Source organism: Mauremys reevesii, linkage group 6, assembly GCF_016161935.1.
Source record: "Mauremys reevesii isolate NIE-2019 linkage group 6, ASM1616193v1, whole genome shotgun sequence".
NCBI lineage: Eukaryota > Metazoa > Chordata > Testudines > Geoemydidae > Mauremys > Mauremys reevesii.
Window position 1 is genome coordinate 108,280,429 of NC_052628.1, and position 18,517 is coordinate 108,298,945.

An 18,517-nucleotide genomic window follows, 5' to 3' on the forward strand; every position below is an offset into this window, starting at 1 on the left:
TTGCAAACATATCGTGTGTGTTATATTTTCATTCTATCTGTTGAGGGAAAAGTGCATGTTACACTAAGGTAGCTTTTTTATTCTGCCATCATTTTTCTTGCTGACAGTGTAGTGCAGTAAAATAGTTGCTATTGCTACTAGAATATTATTGAAAAAATGTCCCTGTGAAGTTTGGACTGTTAGTACACTCAGTAATTAGATCATCTTCAGATAATCAGATCACATGCATAGTAGACGGAATTTTTTTGACCTTCTATAGACCACTTGTTTGAACATATTTCAAACCATTTTAGGTATTTGCTTGAATGTTTTTGTTTTGATTCAATTATGATGATATGCACCCAGTTTGAAATTAAGATTCACAATCAAGGTCTGCATATAATTATGTATTGATGTGGATGTGTGAGAGGTTGAGGTGCATTCAAGTTTCACTTGCTTCTACTGCAGTTATGTGACCTCAGTCTTTTTCTGTAGCATAAGCTTAGTTTAATGGGTGGAACCAGATACCCACTACTGAAAGGGAACACTGAATTTAAATATATTTATGTAGCATTATGTCACTAAATACCCTTTCTTCCTTCGCCTATCCTCCACCTTTTATCAGTTTTCCTTTTTTGATTTCATTTCATTTTTTTCTTCCACTCTTACATTTATACATAAGAAGCCCTCTACTCCAAATACTGTGGAATTAAGCTGTAGTGATTATTACTTGCAGTGATCAGTTAGGTGGATCAAATCTTGTTCTCCAAAAGCCAATTCCCACTGGTGGTGATGTTTGTCCCTCACTTATATTGATCTCTAGGATTTTAGTTGTAAAGGATCAGAGAGGGAAGGATTTCTCTGGTTTTCTTCATAGACAAGAATTTAACTTTTTTTCATGTGAAAATTCTTTACCTGCAGATGATTTAACAATTTATGGGAGTGCAATTTGAAAACAATTTGAAAACAACAAAATGTTGAAAACAATAATTAAATAGACTTGCACTGGCACTAAAATATGTAGTGGAACTTGCTGGGTCTTTGCACAGTAGAAATTTTGCTTCTCTTCAGGGCCACCCAGAGGATTCAGGGGACCTGGGGCAAAGCAATTTCAGGGGCCCCTTCCATAAAAAAAAGTTGCAATACTATAGAATACTATATTCTCGTGGGGGCCCCTGCAGGGCCTGGGGCCTGGGGCAAATTGCCCCACTTGCCCCCCCCCCTCCTCTGGGCAGCTCTGCTTCTCTTGCATACAAAAGCTCATTTTCATGGATCAGAAATTACCCTGTAAGATTCTGAGCTACTTAACTCTCGTTGAGAGGAGTATATAGGCAGAAACTGGCTCATACATTATCATTCAGATTTAGATATCTAAAAGGTTGCCCACTTCGATCCTCAGAATACTATTAGAGTCCATCTATAATTCTGTAGTCAGCCTACTGTAGTTCCTGAATGCTCCATGTTTGGAACAAAGATTATGCTAATATCACCCATGCTGATGCTAAGAAAATGTTAGGAAGTTTTGCAAGTTTATTGGGCTATGCTGGTGCAGCTGATGTTCTATTTTGACACCACATTTCCTGCTATTGGACATCTGGGCAAATGTGCATCTGATACTGTATAGAAAGAAACAACTTCTGCACCAGCCAACTCAATAATATTTTAAAATACATTTTTTCAAAATGTTGTGTTCTATAAAAGTAGAACACTGGTCTGAAGAAATAAATCAGGGAAGAAACAGAAGATTCTCTAGTATTCTTGAACTCTAGCTTTTTTCTTAACTCACTTCTGAGATTTTCTAACCAGGTCATCAAAGATCCCTAGACATTTTTCTCCTATCTTTTCAATAAGCCCCTTGAAATAATGCCAATAGTGATATCCACTGAAGACTGTTCATATCAAGTCTACCATGCCATTCCTCCACAGCTGAATTTAAAATGGTGATTTTTTTTCAGTCACTTAATCCTATATTTTCATAATTGATCAGTGATTTGGGTGTCCTACTTGAGACACCTGATGACCCATCCTCTGAAAATCAGGCCTCTTTATGCTTTGGCATCTGAGAAGAAAGGCACCCAAAATCACTAGTGAAAGCGTAGATATAAATGCACTGGTTCAGTAGCACAAATGCAAATAACTACTTGAGCTCCCTCTCTGTGTGCAGAGAATAACAGCTACTAACATTTACTTGGAGATTTGAAAATTCTTCATTTGAGATGCCATTCTCAGACATGATCAGCAATGCTGTGATTCTAACTATAATGAAGTGAGTAAGTAAGACAGCTGGCTACAAGATAAGGCCTGTTATTAACTGTTAGTTAAATACAATCCTAAAATGTGTGTGATTAAGGATTTATATTCAGTTGGTCTGGAAATAGGTCCTAACAGCAGAAACCCACTTTACGTAGTACTTTTGCCTTAATGCTAAAACGCCTACTAAATTCTCCCAAACAACATTCAGTCACCGTTAGGCTTCAGATCTTTATATCTTTTAAATTTTATAATAAAAGTATATGACATTTAAAGTACCTTCCATCCAAGATTCTGTATATTTAACAACAACAACAACAAGTCTAATAATTTGCCTGAGTTATAGTGAAATGATTCCTTTTTTACAGATGAGAAAACTTGAGTTATAGAGAAGGTAGATGATTGGCTCAAGGTGTTCGACACAGGAACAGTTACCAGATCTTCTGATTTTCCGTCCTATGCTTTAACCACAAGACCATTCTTCCTCCCCAAACTTATCCTTAAAACTATAAGGACCAAATCCACAAAAGGACTAGGGTGTTGCGATACTCAGAACTGTGGCACCTCGCTTTTAGGCACCTAGAAAAACAACAGGAACAACACTGTGATTCACAAAGCCAGATAGGGCCCTAAGCTCCCTGTACAATGAATGGGGAGAGACCGGAATCTTAGAACGTGATCCACAAAAACTAACATGCTAAGCAGGAAGCTGCCTAAGCTAACCAATGGGAGTGCTAACAACAGGGGTGTGTACAAAGACAGGCACCTAACTTTGCTTACAGATCCACAGATGGGAACTTATCTCCTTGAGTCAGATGGCTTAGGCACCTAAGTAGTTTCTTGAGGAAATGAGTTAGGCATCTGCCTAAGAGCCAGAGAAAGAAGAGGTGATATAACTTTTAGCCCAGTGATTAGAGCACTCATTTGGGAGGTGGGAGACCCAGCTTCCATTTCCCCCTCTGCCAGACTGGGGAGAAAGGATTTTAAGAGGGATCTCCCACTTCTCAGGAGGGTACTCCAATCACCGAGCTGGGGGATATTCTGATGTGGGGCTCTGTCAGTCTCTCCTGCTGATGCTGTTCCACTATAGATAAGTAACAAAAGAGTGATTGGAGCATGAGACATGGACAACCCTGAGTCTCCCACCTCGCAGGTGGGTGTCCTACCCACCAGACCACAAAATCATTCTCGCTTTCTCTCTCTGCCCCAGTGACTATTTAAGTCTTTGGGCCAGAGTAGGAAACTGACTTTCCCACATCCCAAGTGAGTGCTCTAACCACTGTGCTAAAAGTTATAAACTGGACACCACCACCATCAGCTCCTCCTCCAGCCGGACTTGATATGGTAGAGAGCCTCTGGGCACACCAACCTGATTGGGCTCCACATGTGAGATAGGAGAAAAAAAAATGTGTCTTCCCCGGTTCGTGGGTCACTCTGGGTGTAGATGGGAGATAAGCATTCGGACACCTAGAGGTAGGCAGCAGTGCATGTGACCAGAGGCAGAAACTTAGATGCCGAGGGAACTTTTCAAGTGAAAACTTAAGCACTTGAAAAACTTAAGAGTGAGTTTAGGCATCTACATGGTTTGATAGGAGTTTTGTGAATCATAGTGGAGCCAAAACTAGGATTTAGGTGCCTAAGTCTTGGGTTTAGGTGCCTAAGTACCTTCATGGATGGGGGCCCTAATATCTCCCCCCACATATGGTGGGCAAGAGGGCATGAGAAAGCTACAGTTCAGGTTACAGGATCACTTGGACATCATTAGTTAGATGCTCCAAAGATCTTGTCAGGGTCTTTCCACAAAAAGAGGGAATGAGAATCTGGTAGCATGCATGTGCCTCTCTGTGTTGGAGAAAGCATTAAGGAAACAGTTAACAGTAAAAATATTTTGAATAGGGATAAATTTCCCCCTGTTTCTTGAGTATGTTCAAACAAGTTAATATTTTCTGTTGGATTTTTTTCTATTTCTGATAGGGTGGTTCAGAGCTGAAAAGTCTACAATGTATTAACTATGCAAATGAATATGGTAATCCACCGTATAATAGGATGTACATGCAATCTACCTCTTCTGTAGGGTTGTCTACTTGGAATAATCATGTTTTCCATGTTTGGAATGGCAGATCAAGAAAAAAAAAGAGTGGTAAACTATGTATGGTTTTCATATAATGAAGAAAGGAATCTATTGTACATCATTAGCAGCTTGGTATCATTTAAATATCTGAGGAAGATGGGAGACTTGGTGGTTCATTGACATACTGCACTAAACTCCAATCTTCTGGAACGTACCCTTGAAGCCTGGCTAGCCTCCAGTGAACTAGTTTCTCATCACAGTCTTTAGTGGACGTTTGTCTGCATCTCCAGCCGGTTTGCCACAATTTGAGGTCAATGGAACTATTCACACTGCTTAAAGTTGAACACATGCATAAGTCTTTAGGGACTTGGGGCTCCAGTCTGTAATGAGTGGAGTTTGAACAGCTATGCAAAGCTTGCACAGCAACTAGCTCAAGCTATGCATAGTGTTAGTCAATGTTACCAATTCATCTAACTGACCACCAAAAAATTCATACCATTTTTAAATTTTACACATAACGATTTTAAACAAATATAAGTTGCACCAAGATCTTTGAATTGGCTACAAAAAGGTGTAGTATAAATGAAGCCTTCTTCAATTTGTCTTTCACTGGTATATGAGAAATCATATATTATTGCCATTCTGAAGTGTCAGCTTTTGTAAACATAAATCAGGTGCCTTAAAACATAAATGGTATTAAAAAAAATGTATAAATTGTTTGGAGCACTAACAGACATTTTCATGAATTACTTTGACACAATGTACTACAAAACATCTTTTTCTTCTCACTATGCCTTCTTTAGATTTCAGATGTACAAAAAATCCTTTTAAATGTTCTTTCATTGTGTAACCCTGACAGTGCCAGTTTTAGACTTTTTTTTCCTGTGCAATTTAATTGCTTTTTTCACCATCATCCGAACTATTGGTTTCACACAGTTGAGAATAAGGCTACTCTATTTTCTAAAACAACTTTTCCCAGTAGATCGTCTAACTTCAGTTATATATTTATATCCTTCAGTTATATATCTGTATATTCATATATCTTGTAGAATCACCTTTAACAATTTTATTCGTTACAGTATTGCAATGAGCATGTTTTTCTTCCTGGAACTGTAAGAATGATTTTTAAAATGTATGGATTTCTGCTTGATTAAATTAAATAACTTTTTTCCAAATCCTAATCAAGCAAGCAAGAATGGAGCAAAATCGGCTTAAGATGAGGTATGTAGTTCAAATATAAAGAGAACTGAAAACTAATAGTGGCAAAGCCATAAGCAAATTTAAGTTGCTTTCCATTTTTAATTAGCTGCTTGTCATGTTGAGAAATGAGATTTAATTCATAATTATTACTAAATATTTTATTCTTACTGTAGGCTCTTGCATAGCTTTCTGTTCATGTTTATTTTTTGTGCATTTTGGAAAACTTCATGCTAGCATGACATTATTTTCATTAGTGACTTGGATCATGGAATGGAGAGTATGCTTACAAAATCTGTGGATGACACCAAACTGGGAGGGGTTGCTTTCACTTTGGAGGACAGGATTAGAATTCAAAATGAGTGACAGATTGGAGAATTGGTCTGCAATAAACAAGATGAAATTCAATACAGACAAGTGAAAAGTACTATCCTTAGAAAGGAAAAATGAAATGCTCCATCACAAAATGGGGTATAAGTGGCTAGGCAGTAGTACTGGTGAGAAGGATCTGAAGGTTATAGTGGATCACAAATTGAATATAAGCCAACAATGTGATGCAGCTGTGAAACTGGAGTGTATAAACTGGAGTGTTGTATATAAGACACAGGAGTTGATTGTCCTGCACTCCTTGGTACTGGTGAGGCCTCAGCTGGAATACAGTCTCCAGTTCTGGGCACCACACTTTAGGAAATATGTGGACAAATTGGAGGAAGTCCAGAAGTGGCTCAAAAATAACAAAAGGTTTAGAAAACCTGGCCTATGAGCAATGATTAAAATACCTGGGTATGTTTAACCTTGTAAAATAAAGACTACTGGAGGTGGGGGGACGACCTGATTATCTTCAGTTATGCTAAGGGCTGTTATAAGAAAGAAGGCCATCAATTGTTCTGCATGTCCACTGAAGTCAGGACAAGTAGTAATCATCTTAATCTGTAGCAAAGGAGATTAATGGTAACAGAAAGATCCAGAGATCTCTGATGGAGAATCTTGTTCCACTGACAGACAACTCCCTTGATGGTTGGGTAGGACTTTATACTTGTTCTCCACCATTAACGAAGGTACCTAGGTACTCTGCTGGCTTTTTTCTCCAGGTTACCCTGGTTCATGCATTATCTGTATCAAATGAAGTGAGAGGGAGGCTGCTAGAGCCTTATGTCTCTGTGGATGTCTTATGCCAAGTTGATTGGTTGCAGCATACATATTTTAAAAATCTCTTGTGCCATGACTGTGGCTGTGCAGTTATTCTCCTCCACCATAGCATTTGCAAAGTCTTAGACAGCAGACTTGTTTCAGTCTGGTAAATTGAGATTGTTTGAGCTCGGTAGTTGATCGGAGTCCCTCCGTTTGTAAGGAAGCTGCTCGTTTTGTAGACAAGATTGATTAGAGATGGGCTGTCTACCTGTGATGGCAGAGCAAGGGCCGCATCGTCTCTGCTAGAATTTCAGTTGATGATGCTCACTGAGGTATGGAGGCGTTGAGAGAACTTTATCCCACAACCTGTGCTTTAGATCCATGTCCTTCCTGGCTGGAGAAGGCCAATGAGGAGGTATTGGGTTCCTTCATTGTAGAGACTGAATTCCTCTTAGAAATGTCAGGCTGCTTATTGCATTTAAGGAAGCATTAGTGCAGCCTTTGTCAGCATCAGGTGATGCTTTATTGAGCAATCAGCTAATTATCAGCCCGTATCTCATCTTCCTTTCTTGGCTAAGACTACAAAAAAAGTTGTTGCAAGAAAATGAACTCTATCTAGATGCTTTCGATCTTCTTAATAGTTCTCAGCCTGAATATAGATGTGGCTTTGGCACAGAAACTGCATTGGCTGGCGATCCCCTCCTGGTGATGGATAAAGTCCAGGTATCTATGCTGATGGTATTACATCTATCACCTGCCTTTGATATCACTGATCATGAGATGTTGACTCTCCTGCAGACCCTGGCAAGATTAGATGCAGAGTCTGTTAAGTGGCTTCATTCTTTTCTCAGATTTAACTGGATAGTTGTGGACAATTGCTTCTCTTCTCAAAGAACTCCCAAGTGGAATGTGTGTATGCACCATGGTGTCATCCCTTCTGTTCCAACATGTATATGTGGCTATAAGACATGGGGTACTGTGTTTTCAGTATGTTGATGACGCCCAACTGTATGTATCCATCTCGTCTAACTAAAATACTGCAGTTCAGCATTTCAGCTAGTGCCTAGTTGAGACTGGAGTCTGGGTGAGAGTGAATTGGATGAAACTCAAACCACACAAGACTGGGGAGATGATGATGGGTTGGGAGAAGCTGTCAGAAGAGAAAGTAGATGTAATATCAGTCCTTTGATTGAGACACAACATCCAGTTTTCAACTTAGGGGGTTATTTTAGATCTATTTGATCATATTACAGCAGTAACACAGTCAGTTTTTCCACCCTCTACATGTGGCTAGGATTTTGCACCATCTACATGTTGCAGCCTTTCCTTTTGGATGCAGACTTTGCCACTGTTGATCATGTTTTTCTTACCAAGATTAGACACCTGCAGTATGCTTCGTATGGGGCTATGCCTTAAAGCCATTTGGAGAGTGAAACTGGTGCAGAACATAGCTACTTGCTTAGTGAGTGGGGCATCTTGCTATTATTACAACATCAGTGCTCCAGGATCTGCACTTGATGCCTACTGATCTCTGGGTGGAGTTTAAAGTGTTGATTATAGCATAGGATCAGCTGACCTGAGGGAGGGACCATCTTCATATGCTACACCAACAGAGCTGGATCCCTCTTATTATAAAAGAAGGGGCAGCTGGCAGAGTATTCTGAGTGAGGGCTGCAGGCTACTTGTTTCTCCCCTACCCTCCTTTTTCTGATTTGGTGACCTTCTGGGCACACTGCAAAAGATACCCGTTTGAGAAGGTTTTTGGAGAGGGACGAGGATGTGCTTCCTGGACTGAGGAAGGGGTAGAAAGGAGTTCCTGAAGATGACTGGCTGAGTTCCTGCTGAAATGACTACTTTAATACAAGAGAACCCCAGCAGCGTTAGTGTGCTGGGCACCTAAAGCCTTAGATAAGTGTCTTTATTTTATGTATTTGGATTTTAAATAAGAAAAGTGAAAATCCATGTTAATTTGTGATTTTCTGCGTATTCCCTGATTAACTCATTGGCACAGCCATAGAAGCCCACTTTTAGGGACAAGGTAGACAGAGAGTACATATGTTTTCCTTGCATTATGAATGTAAGTGCTCTTAAAAGAGGGTGCAAATATTTGCACGTCAAAAACTGTATTATAGAAGGTGCCAAAATCCCTGCAGATGTCACCTGGAGAACTGCTTATGTACTCCAGTAAGGGTATGTACCCTGAGAGTTCCCATATTTGTAATGTAAAGTACTGTAGTATTTAGGTTCGATAGGCTCCATGATGTGTCTATTCCTCCCAAACATCATCAAATATTTAATTTCACTGCACATTTTTTGTAGGTATCCATGGATTTTTTTTCTTAGACACTGGATTTAAAATCTGTTTTACTGAAACATTCTGTACAGACCTATTGGTTTATCTGACTGTAAACTTTTAGACAGAGAATTGACACTCAGAGGATGAATTCTAGTCTCTAAAACTGCTATCATTTTGTTTAATCTCTATCCATATGCCTGCTTTCTCTTCTCCCCTTCTCTCCTCCCTCCACCCCACACAAGTCTTCTTATGGTAACAACTTACTTCCAGCATAGACAAGCAAGCAGATTTCCTAGAAAACAGCTGTCAATCTACTTTACATTTCATCCATTAGAACTGTCCTAACGCCTCTTCAGAGACCCAGAGTACATCATAGCTGTAATACACTCGTCTTTCACTGGCCTATAGCATTAGATTCCAAGCTGAGTCAGAGGCCCTGGTGTCCTAGATGGCAACACCACGAGGTCACTGGCTACCTTTTAGGGTTTGAAAGTTTAAATAAAAATAAAATCTTCCTGCTTTAACACCCTCCTGTTAGCGCAATAAAGTCATGTTTAAATAACTGAACTGGCTTCAATGAACTGTACTTGCCATTTTCCTGCTTCTTAGCGAGATAAAATGGAGATAATTATGAAGTGGATGAGCAGGTTTAATGAAAGCCAGTTTCTTTTGGTATATTCCTGAAGCAGCAATCATCATCTGTTTGGCTTTTGAAGAGCAACAATTATAATCACTTAAAACCCCAAGGGGAACAAAAATAGAATTTAGATTAGCATATAAAATATACAGCTGGATTGGGCAAGCCTATAAAAATCTGGGAAAATCATTCTAATTTGAATGCTATTCAAAAATCACAAGTAAAATGAGTTCAAGAGGATTTTGCATGCTTTTTCCTCTTATTTTTTTTTTTAAGTACATAACATTTAGAGGATTTTCCTAAAACAGAGAACATGGAAACAAGAAACTGGTGCCAGGAAAGGCATTCAGTGGGAACAGGTTAAAGGTTCATTTTCAAAGTAATAGATACAAATGGTGTTGCAAAACATAAGTGTAACAGGTATTAGTATCCCAAAGCTCTGAGATAAATGTACTACAAAATGGTGTTTTATACTTCAGAACTGAAAAAATAAAAATAAAATGGTGCTAAGACATGTAGTTGCACTCTTTTTGTTTTATCAGACAGCTAAGCAGTTATGTTTGTTAAAGAAAACTCAGAATGGCAGCTAATATAGGCCAGAAACAATTTGTCCAATTATTTGTCTATTTGTCCAAATATTTTTAAATGATGCTATTTTAGATTCATTTCTGTGGTCAATACATAAATTCAACAATGAGACAGGAAAACTTCCTCATGTAGAAATGTGTATGTTAATGTGCCAAATACTGTAATACATCATAGTGAGTGTGGTACCTGGAAAACTAGAGTTATTTAGTAAAGAATGCACTGTGAGTCTAATACACACTAGTATAAAATGCATAGCTAGCCTTTGGTTCTGTTCAAACCTGCTTAGAGCTATTTTGATGTGAAAACTAAATGGATAGTTCATTTGGTAGAACAAATTATTGCCATGATTAAGAGTTGCGGGATTGGGCCATTACTTACTGAGTTTTTCATAAAATGACTGTCTAAAGATATTCTGTGCTCATCTAGAATTCTTGTCTGTTGATCAAAAGTTATCACTATGCAATGTAGTTGTACTAAACACCTCCGGGCAGTTGTTTGTTTACCTTCTTCAATGAAACACACCTGCTCTAATTCACCAGTAAGGAATACACATGTACAGAATCTCTGTCTGTCTTTGTACACTGTCTTTCATTGTGGCTGAGCACTTATTGCTGCAAAACCCTTAACTTCTCACCTTTCTGAATGTTCATTAATTTCTCAGCTTTAACACACCAATGTTAGTGTCCTTTAAAATATACTTTTAAAAAATGCACTTACCCATCCTTTCTGGCTTTAAGGTGACATCAGAAAGGGCCCAGCAGGTCTTTCTGCTGGGCTTCCTGAGCCATCTGTTTCATATTCTGCATCCTTTGAACAACACAGTGCACTGTGGGATACAAAGCCCCATCAATTCATGTTCAATTTAAATGTGAAATCTAATGGCCACTCATTTTAAAACAAAAACCATAACTGGAAATGGAGCATTGGCCTAGGATAAGGGGACCAATCAAGTTTTAGTCACCCTTATTCTGTTTTTCAATGTACACCTATCCAAACAGATATTTTATAGCTATATGCAGTAGTGCACCCTTATTTCATGAACATTTTGTTAAATTCTCAGATGACACTCAGAACTGTGCATAGTGTATAAACCAAATACATAGTTTTAAACTAGACTACCCACCCTCCACAAAATAATCCAATGCTAACTCCACCCACTCTGGCAAAAGCCTGAATGCCTAATTTTACCATTCTTCTAATTTATAAATTAGTACTTACTCACAGACGATAGGCCCATTACTCACTGGAACGGATTATGCACGTGACCAAGTATTCAGCATGAGTAAAGGTGGCATAATCAGGCCCCGAGAGAATAATTAGCCTTAGTCCAGGCCCTGAAATTCAGACTCTGTTGCAGGAAAAATAGAAAAAGGCCTTCCTCAGATATTAATATTTAGGTACTGTTAGCCAAATCACCCTAGCTGGTCTCGACTGTTGTAACGGTATGTAGGAGAAATGGCATCTTGCACTGAATACCTTAAGCATAGAGGATTTTATTGATTGGTCATGTCTTGTACGGCTCATTACAGTCTGACATCAACAAATATTCATGTTTAATTCCCCCTCCCCTCCAGATTTAGAGCTTGTCCACACAGGGGGTTATTCCTGATTAACTATTCCTGGTTAGCTCCATGTGTGGATGTTTTTATTTTAGAATAAGGGTGTGTAATTCCAAATTAGCCTAATTCATTTTGGAGACTGATTAAGCTAATTTGGAATAAGGCACCCATTATTCCTGGATAAAAGCATCCACACATGGATTTACTATGTCTAATTAACACTTTACCTTATTCTGGATTAATTTTCATATGTAAACAAGCCTTTAATCAGACCATTGGTAAGGACTAAGAATATACTGGCTTAATAGAATCATAAACAAGAAATGTGAGATCCCATTACAAAAAAGTTCACTTTTTAAAAAAAGGTGGAAACCTTCTATTTCCATGGCTACAAAAGTGGGCATGAATTTGGTCTTTTTCTGGGAGACAGATGAAGTCTTAACTCCGGGAATGAGACAAATCATGACTAAATTCAGCCCAACAGGCAAGAGACTTTTTCCAAAGTTATGAGAAGATGGCTAGCATGCATGTTTTATTTGATAATCCTCTCCGCTAATTAGAATTGCCATGAGTTTTGTCTATACTTTTTTTTTGGTCTTGTCTATAATTCCTAATGGATTCATCTGTATTGGTAAAGCTGTAGTATAGACAAGTCTAACATCTTTATCACTGTGTCACCTAACCATATTATGGGTCTGAAAAGAAAAAAATTAGAGTATAGACATAACTCATATTAGGCCAGCTCCCAGGAATGGTGGTAAAGGACAATAATTGTTGCCTAACTGGCACAGTTTTAATATAAATTCTGCTTAAGAGGTACCTGTTCAACTAGTGTCAAGGGAGTGTGGAGGTGTGAAATTCAAAGCATTGATCTTTTGATATCAGAATTGCCATGTGAAAAGAGAGACAGAGAGGTTGGTAGGGAAGAGAGCTTTAAGTCTTTAGACTTAAAATGACTTCTGAGGGCTTCTCTATGCAGGGAGTTATTCTGAAATAGCTATTCCTCAATAACTGCAAGTGTAGACAGTCTTATTTCAGAATAAGAGTGTCTCATTCTGGTTTAGCTTACTTTTGAAAGTGGATTAAACAAAAATCAAGAAAATTATTCCAGAATAAGAGCATCCACACATTGTGTTATTCAGGAATTGCTATTATGATTTAAGTTCATACCCTATCTTAGTCCAGATTAAGTTTCAAGTGTAGACAAGACCTTATTAGCTGAAAAAGCCACTATAACTGGGATAATATGTGATCTGTGTAAGTAGCAGGCTCTGGTGGATTCTGTATAATTCATAGAGTAATTTAAATCAAAGGGCTATGTGGAATTTCATACTCGTGGTTATCTATATTGACCTAACAAACAATCCAAAGTGTGTGCGCACATGCATCTGTATTCAAACACTCCCTCACCTCCCTCATTCAAACACAGTTACACCAGGAGCAAGAATATATAGAAAGAAATCACAGTACTTTCTCTGCAAGGCCCAGCAAAGACTTTGGTGTGTACTTAATTTCAAGATCTTGCGTAATCCCATTGATTTCAAACACATGGAAAATTTTTAGCAGGATCAGTGCCCAAAGCACTCTTTAAATGGCAATAATATTCAGATCAAAATAGAAAAGTATTGCTTTAGCTAGCTCTCTTTGAACTATTTTCTAAGCAGAAAGTAGGGCATTTGCTTTTTCTCTACTCCCAAGTAAAATAAGATACTGAAGCACATGATTAATTTTAAATGTACTTTTAAGCATAAAAGTAGGCATATACTGAAGTATATTACTGAATCAGGGCCTGATTCATTTTAAAATGTTCGTCATAATGTAAGAAGAACATTAAGGACATTACAACATTTCCTTCTTTAAAGACTGCTAATAATAGATTGTTTTCATTTGCTACTAATATCCGCTTGTAAAAATGTACAAAAGATTCACATTTCAAACTTTGATTCATACACTTCCAACCTTTTTTGGCATAGAGTGAGGGAGTCTAATAAAAGATCAAGTGCAACAAATTAGTTATTGTACTATTTTGATATGAAATTAATCTTTGATTATGGATAGGTCATTGTAAAATGTAACCTTGAAAGGTGTAATAAATCAAGCACCAAAAAAAAGTGTTAGAAATGCATTTTTAGATATGAAAGCATCCATGCCTTGCTTATCCCCCTTAAACATCTCAATGTATAATTATTTTAGAGTAATAACCCTTCAAGATGAAATGAATGAAAAATTGTATTGTTTAAGGTGTTGAAAGAAGCAGTTTAACTGGTCTCATAAGTCACTTATATATGAAACTGTCTGCTTGTTAGCTTTTTCTTTCATAGAGTAAATATTCCATGTCCTTTGTGTATTTTTAATATATACATGGCTAGGAATTGGCATATGTACCTTCACATTTTGATTGTTAACATTAACAACAATCTCAATGTTGTTAACCTTGCTGTTCTACGGACCCAATAAACATACATTAAAATGAATTACATTAAATCCAAAGGGAAAGAATCAACCTGTATATTTAGAGATTTTTAGCTGGAGGGGCCCACGGAAATTCCCCATCTCTTTCTAAATCTTCAGTAGTTTCCCAGTGAATGTGTTTGTATTGTTCTCTCTATTGCCCCATGCTCTGAATTCTCACTTTCTATATTTTGACATTCACATGTAGGTCAGATATGCTTATCTTAGTCTTGGTGAAGTGTATACAATAAAAACTACATAACTTGTTCAAACACATCAGTGGATCTTTGATCTATACCTTACTCTGCAGCTGAAAGATCTGTGCATGAGTTGTCCATCACCTGCCTTTGTGTGATAACACACATATCACCATGAATATTATGTTCACAATCCCCATTCTAATTTTCAGTAGTGTTTCTGAATGAAAACTCATGTGGGCACTCTTCAGAATGGTACCATACATTGTGTTTTGATGTGAACACAGAATTTGTTCTAAATATTACATAACAGCAGGGAGAACATAAGTTTTTCCCCCTACCATTAAATTGTTCAGTGAATTGGATTCTTATCCATTATCATGAAAGATAATCCCCATCAGATTTCTCATCTACTCTCATGATGAATTTTGCTTGTCATTCAGGAGCCCTTTATTTGCAGTTTGGTTTAAATTTGATGTTCTATAAACTCCCAGATTTTAAAGGGTCAGTAGTGAGTTCAGACCAGTAGGACTCAGATTACACAAGGTGGAAGATTGTTTGCTTTTCATTGATACCCTTCACTCCTACTTCCTATCCCAAATATATCAACATACTGTGGCCATATACCCTTCCAGCATGATAAACTGAGGCAGAGCCATTGCTATGTTGATCTCAGGGTCTTCAGCTGATCCACCCCAACCTGGATGGTAGTGGAGGTGACTTAGCTCTCCAACTAGGGCCCATGAAGGTTCCACTTCTGCCCAGGTAACCAAAGTCCAAAATAAACACAAAGAAACCTAAACTGTGCCTTTCCCTCAGGAAGGCCCTAGTAGGCCTCAATCTTCCATGGTTCCTGGCCCCTGCCAGCCTTCTCCCACAGTGAGAGCTCAAGGGCCATTCTCCCTGGCTCAGGTGTCATAGGGCAGAGCTGATAGAGCCCCCATTAACCCTTTTCTGACTTGGGTGGAGCCTGTATACTCCATCACAATACATTGACATGTCAAAAGATGACCTACCTTTTTTCTGCCCCCAGAAAACATCTGCCCCAACAACACTCACATGGACACAATAAATCACACAAAGGTGGTATTAATGGTATTACAGCTTGCTGGTAGAGGGCACTCAAACCAGTACACACAATCCCGGGAAACCATGATCACCACCCCTGTGATAATACTTGGTCTTCTACTAGTGTGTGTACTAGGGTCTTTGATGTTATTACTAGATGCAGGTCAGCACAAGTCAATACAACTTTGTTCCAGGGTGTAATCACCCTGACAGAACTGGCTGGATTTGAACAGGCATTCTAGAAGGACAAGCTCATTGGAACGTTGTCTGTAACCACATAGGTACACACTAGACTGAAAACGTCCACCAGATTTCATGAACTTCCTACCTGGAATGATGATGAGGAAATAGGCTTAACTGTGACCCTTATCTGTATCTACTAAAGGTTAATTTATGCATTTAATAAATAGCTACAGAAGCTGTTTATTTCTTTAATGTTTTACTGTCCTTCTTAGATAACTGCCTCTCTATATAGTGTCTTAGTAAAAGACCTTCTTTTTTTTTAAAGCACCCAGATAATAATGGGAAAAAAGAAGCTGATGAATCCATGTGTGTAAATTACATAGAGAAATATAAATGCTTATAACATCCATCACAATCCATGTGGAAGCTGTAAAAAAGGAAAAGCAATACTTAAAATTGAGTTGGGCCCAAAGTGCTAGGGAGATAGAACCATACTGCCAACAGAAAACTGGCAAAAGAAAATCTCTATTAGATCTATTAGGGACCTGAACCATATCTCATAGAAGTCTGTTGGAGTCTTTGTCCTTTGACTTCAATGAGTTTGGAATCAGACTCTTAGGGTATGTGCTCACTACAGAAAAAGACCCATAGCAATGAGTCTAAGAGCCTGGGTCAACTGGTTCAGGCTTGCGTGATGGGGCTAAAAATAGCAATGTAGCTGTTCCAGCTCAGGCTAGAGTCTGGGCTCTGAAACCTGGTCAGTGGGTGGAGGTGTCTCAGAGCCTGGGTTCCAGCCTGAGCCTAAACATCTACATTGCTATTTGTAGCCCTGTAGTATGAGCCCAGTGAGTCCGAGTCAGTTCTTTTAGGCTGTGAGACTCACTGCTATCCCCAAGTATCCAATAGATAGATTGCCAGATGTTTCACCGTATGGGAATATTAACTGAGCATTCTGACCCAATCATATTTTTTCTGAAGATTAACTTCCTTAGAGCAACAATCAAATATTTATGCAATTCCTGGGGAGCGAATAAAAATGTATGAACTAAGCAAAAAAAAATGTTGAGTTACTGCACAATCCACTTAAACTAATGCTATTAATGTATGCAGTTACTATTTACTGCCCCAAAAGGGGCAGTGTTTGCTTTATTAAACAACAGTTCTTCTTTAAACTGAAGTAATCTTGGGCAGAAATAGTGGTTTACAATTTTTTTAAATGTTTCTTTGCAAACTTCAATACTGTTTTGTCCCTTATTTATGTGGTTTAAATTAGATAAACATTCTGATCACTTTCAGTAGTAGCTAATAGTCTAAAGATATTAACAGAAACAATTATTTGAGGATGACAATTGTCTGCATCCCTTTCAAATGGGAGTGAAATTAATTAGCATTTAATTAGTTTCTGCAGATGTCAGAACAAGTCCATGAAAGTTACTTATCACAAGATGCTATAGGGAAGGGAAAAAAACCCGCAAAACCCCCTAACCCATTTAAGTGCCTTAACATTAGAAAAGTGACTTCAGGTGTCCAGGAATTACTTCAAGAGTGGTTACAGGGGTTGGCTAGAAGTAACTTGTTCATAAAAAATAAAATTCATGTGACCTATTCCTGCTTCACACAGTTGAAGCAAGGGTAAATACTCCCTGATATAATATTTACTTGCATGCTTCAATATCTCCTGTGTTGTCTGAACTACTTTCTACCTACAGGAGCCTTATGGCCACCTTTGTAACCTTGAGACATAATTTCAACATTCAAGGGTGCCGTTAAAGTAACGTGTCAATTTTAAAAAAGGTATGGCTCCCTTTTTAGATAATTTCATCTACCCATTCCCCCAAACAACTGTTGTGTAAACTGCTAATCACAGTCCTCCCCACGGAAATAGCCTGAGACTGTTAAAAGAGCAACTCCATCCCATGACTGAAATGCACTCAGAACACTTTTTTTTAAAAAAGATTAATATGGTTTAAAATCCAATGGGGGGGGGAAGGAGGAGGAGGAAGAAACATTCTAAAATTGTATCTTTTTGCTGGGGCATGTGTTTTAGAAAACGAAGCAGGTGCCATCACCTCAAACACATTCCTCCTGATCTTACAGGGCAGAGAGGATGGAGAGAAGAGACTAATTAGCATCCCATGCCGTTTTCAATACGTTCGTTGCCCCATCCCTTCACAGTTGTGCATGACAGAAGTCGCGCATCATATGGTTAAGGAAAAGTGCCTTTGAGGTGACAGATTCATCTGATAATGAAGCGTCAATTATTGGTTGCGGGAGGGAGGAGAGAAAGGGAAAACAAAAAGACCCGGATGTGCGCTGCAGGCAAGACTGGAGAAATGTTTGAATGGGTGATGGATCCATTGTTCTTTTTGAGCAATAGTATCTTGATCACACATACACACACAGAGGGTCCAATCATCAGGTTGTATTCAGTAAGTCATCGATTCCAGGTGCATTTGAATTCAAGTAGACGGTTTAGCCTGTTCTCTTCTCTCCCCTTCCCCTCGAGTGCAGAAGCAGAATAAGTTTCCCACTCTATCAGCTACTTTAAAAAACCAAACCAAACCAAACCCTCCACCCGGTCATTTGAATTAGAGCTAAATAAGAGTTTCCCTCACCAACCATGTTTCTCCAAAGCAAGAAAAAAATGTAATAAAAAAAGTGCACTTACCACTGCAACCTCATAATGCTTTGTCATGGGCTTTTTTTTTTTTAAGCAAAGAACTTATGAATTTTCAAAACAGCTCGTACTGGGTGCACCGTTTAGGACTGAGGTGGGGGGGAGCAGCATTTAAAGTGTGTCTAGTAATCACACATGAAAAGGAGAGCTGCTTAACCAATCAGAAACAAAGTAAGATAGAACCCCCCTCCCCCAGACAAAAAAGGGAAAAAAAAGAAACACCCACCCCCAAG

The 18,517-nt window shown here is 38.5% G+C and overlaps 1 long non-coding RNA gene across 2 annotated transcripts; it reads right to left on the reverse strand.

The window, feature by feature from the left end:
* Positions 1 to 2,352: 2,352 nt before the first annotated feature.
* LOC120408467 lies at positions 2,353 to 18,410 on the reverse strand. Of its 2 annotated transcripts, none has more exons than XR_005600713.1 (4): positions 14,458 to 14,486; positions 11,368 to 11,497; positions 10,867 to 10,975; positions 2,353 to 2,808 (listed from the first exon to the last, which is right to left on the reverse strand). It is a non-coding gene; the product is annotated as an uncharacterized LOC120408467 (long non-coding RNA). The 2 variants fall into 2 exon arrangements; XR_005600712.1 differs by lacking the exon at positions 14,458 to 14,486 and adding an exon at positions 18,276 to 18,410 and having other exon boundaries at positions 2,370 to 2,808.
* Positions 18,411 to 18,517: the final 107 nt, after the last annotated feature.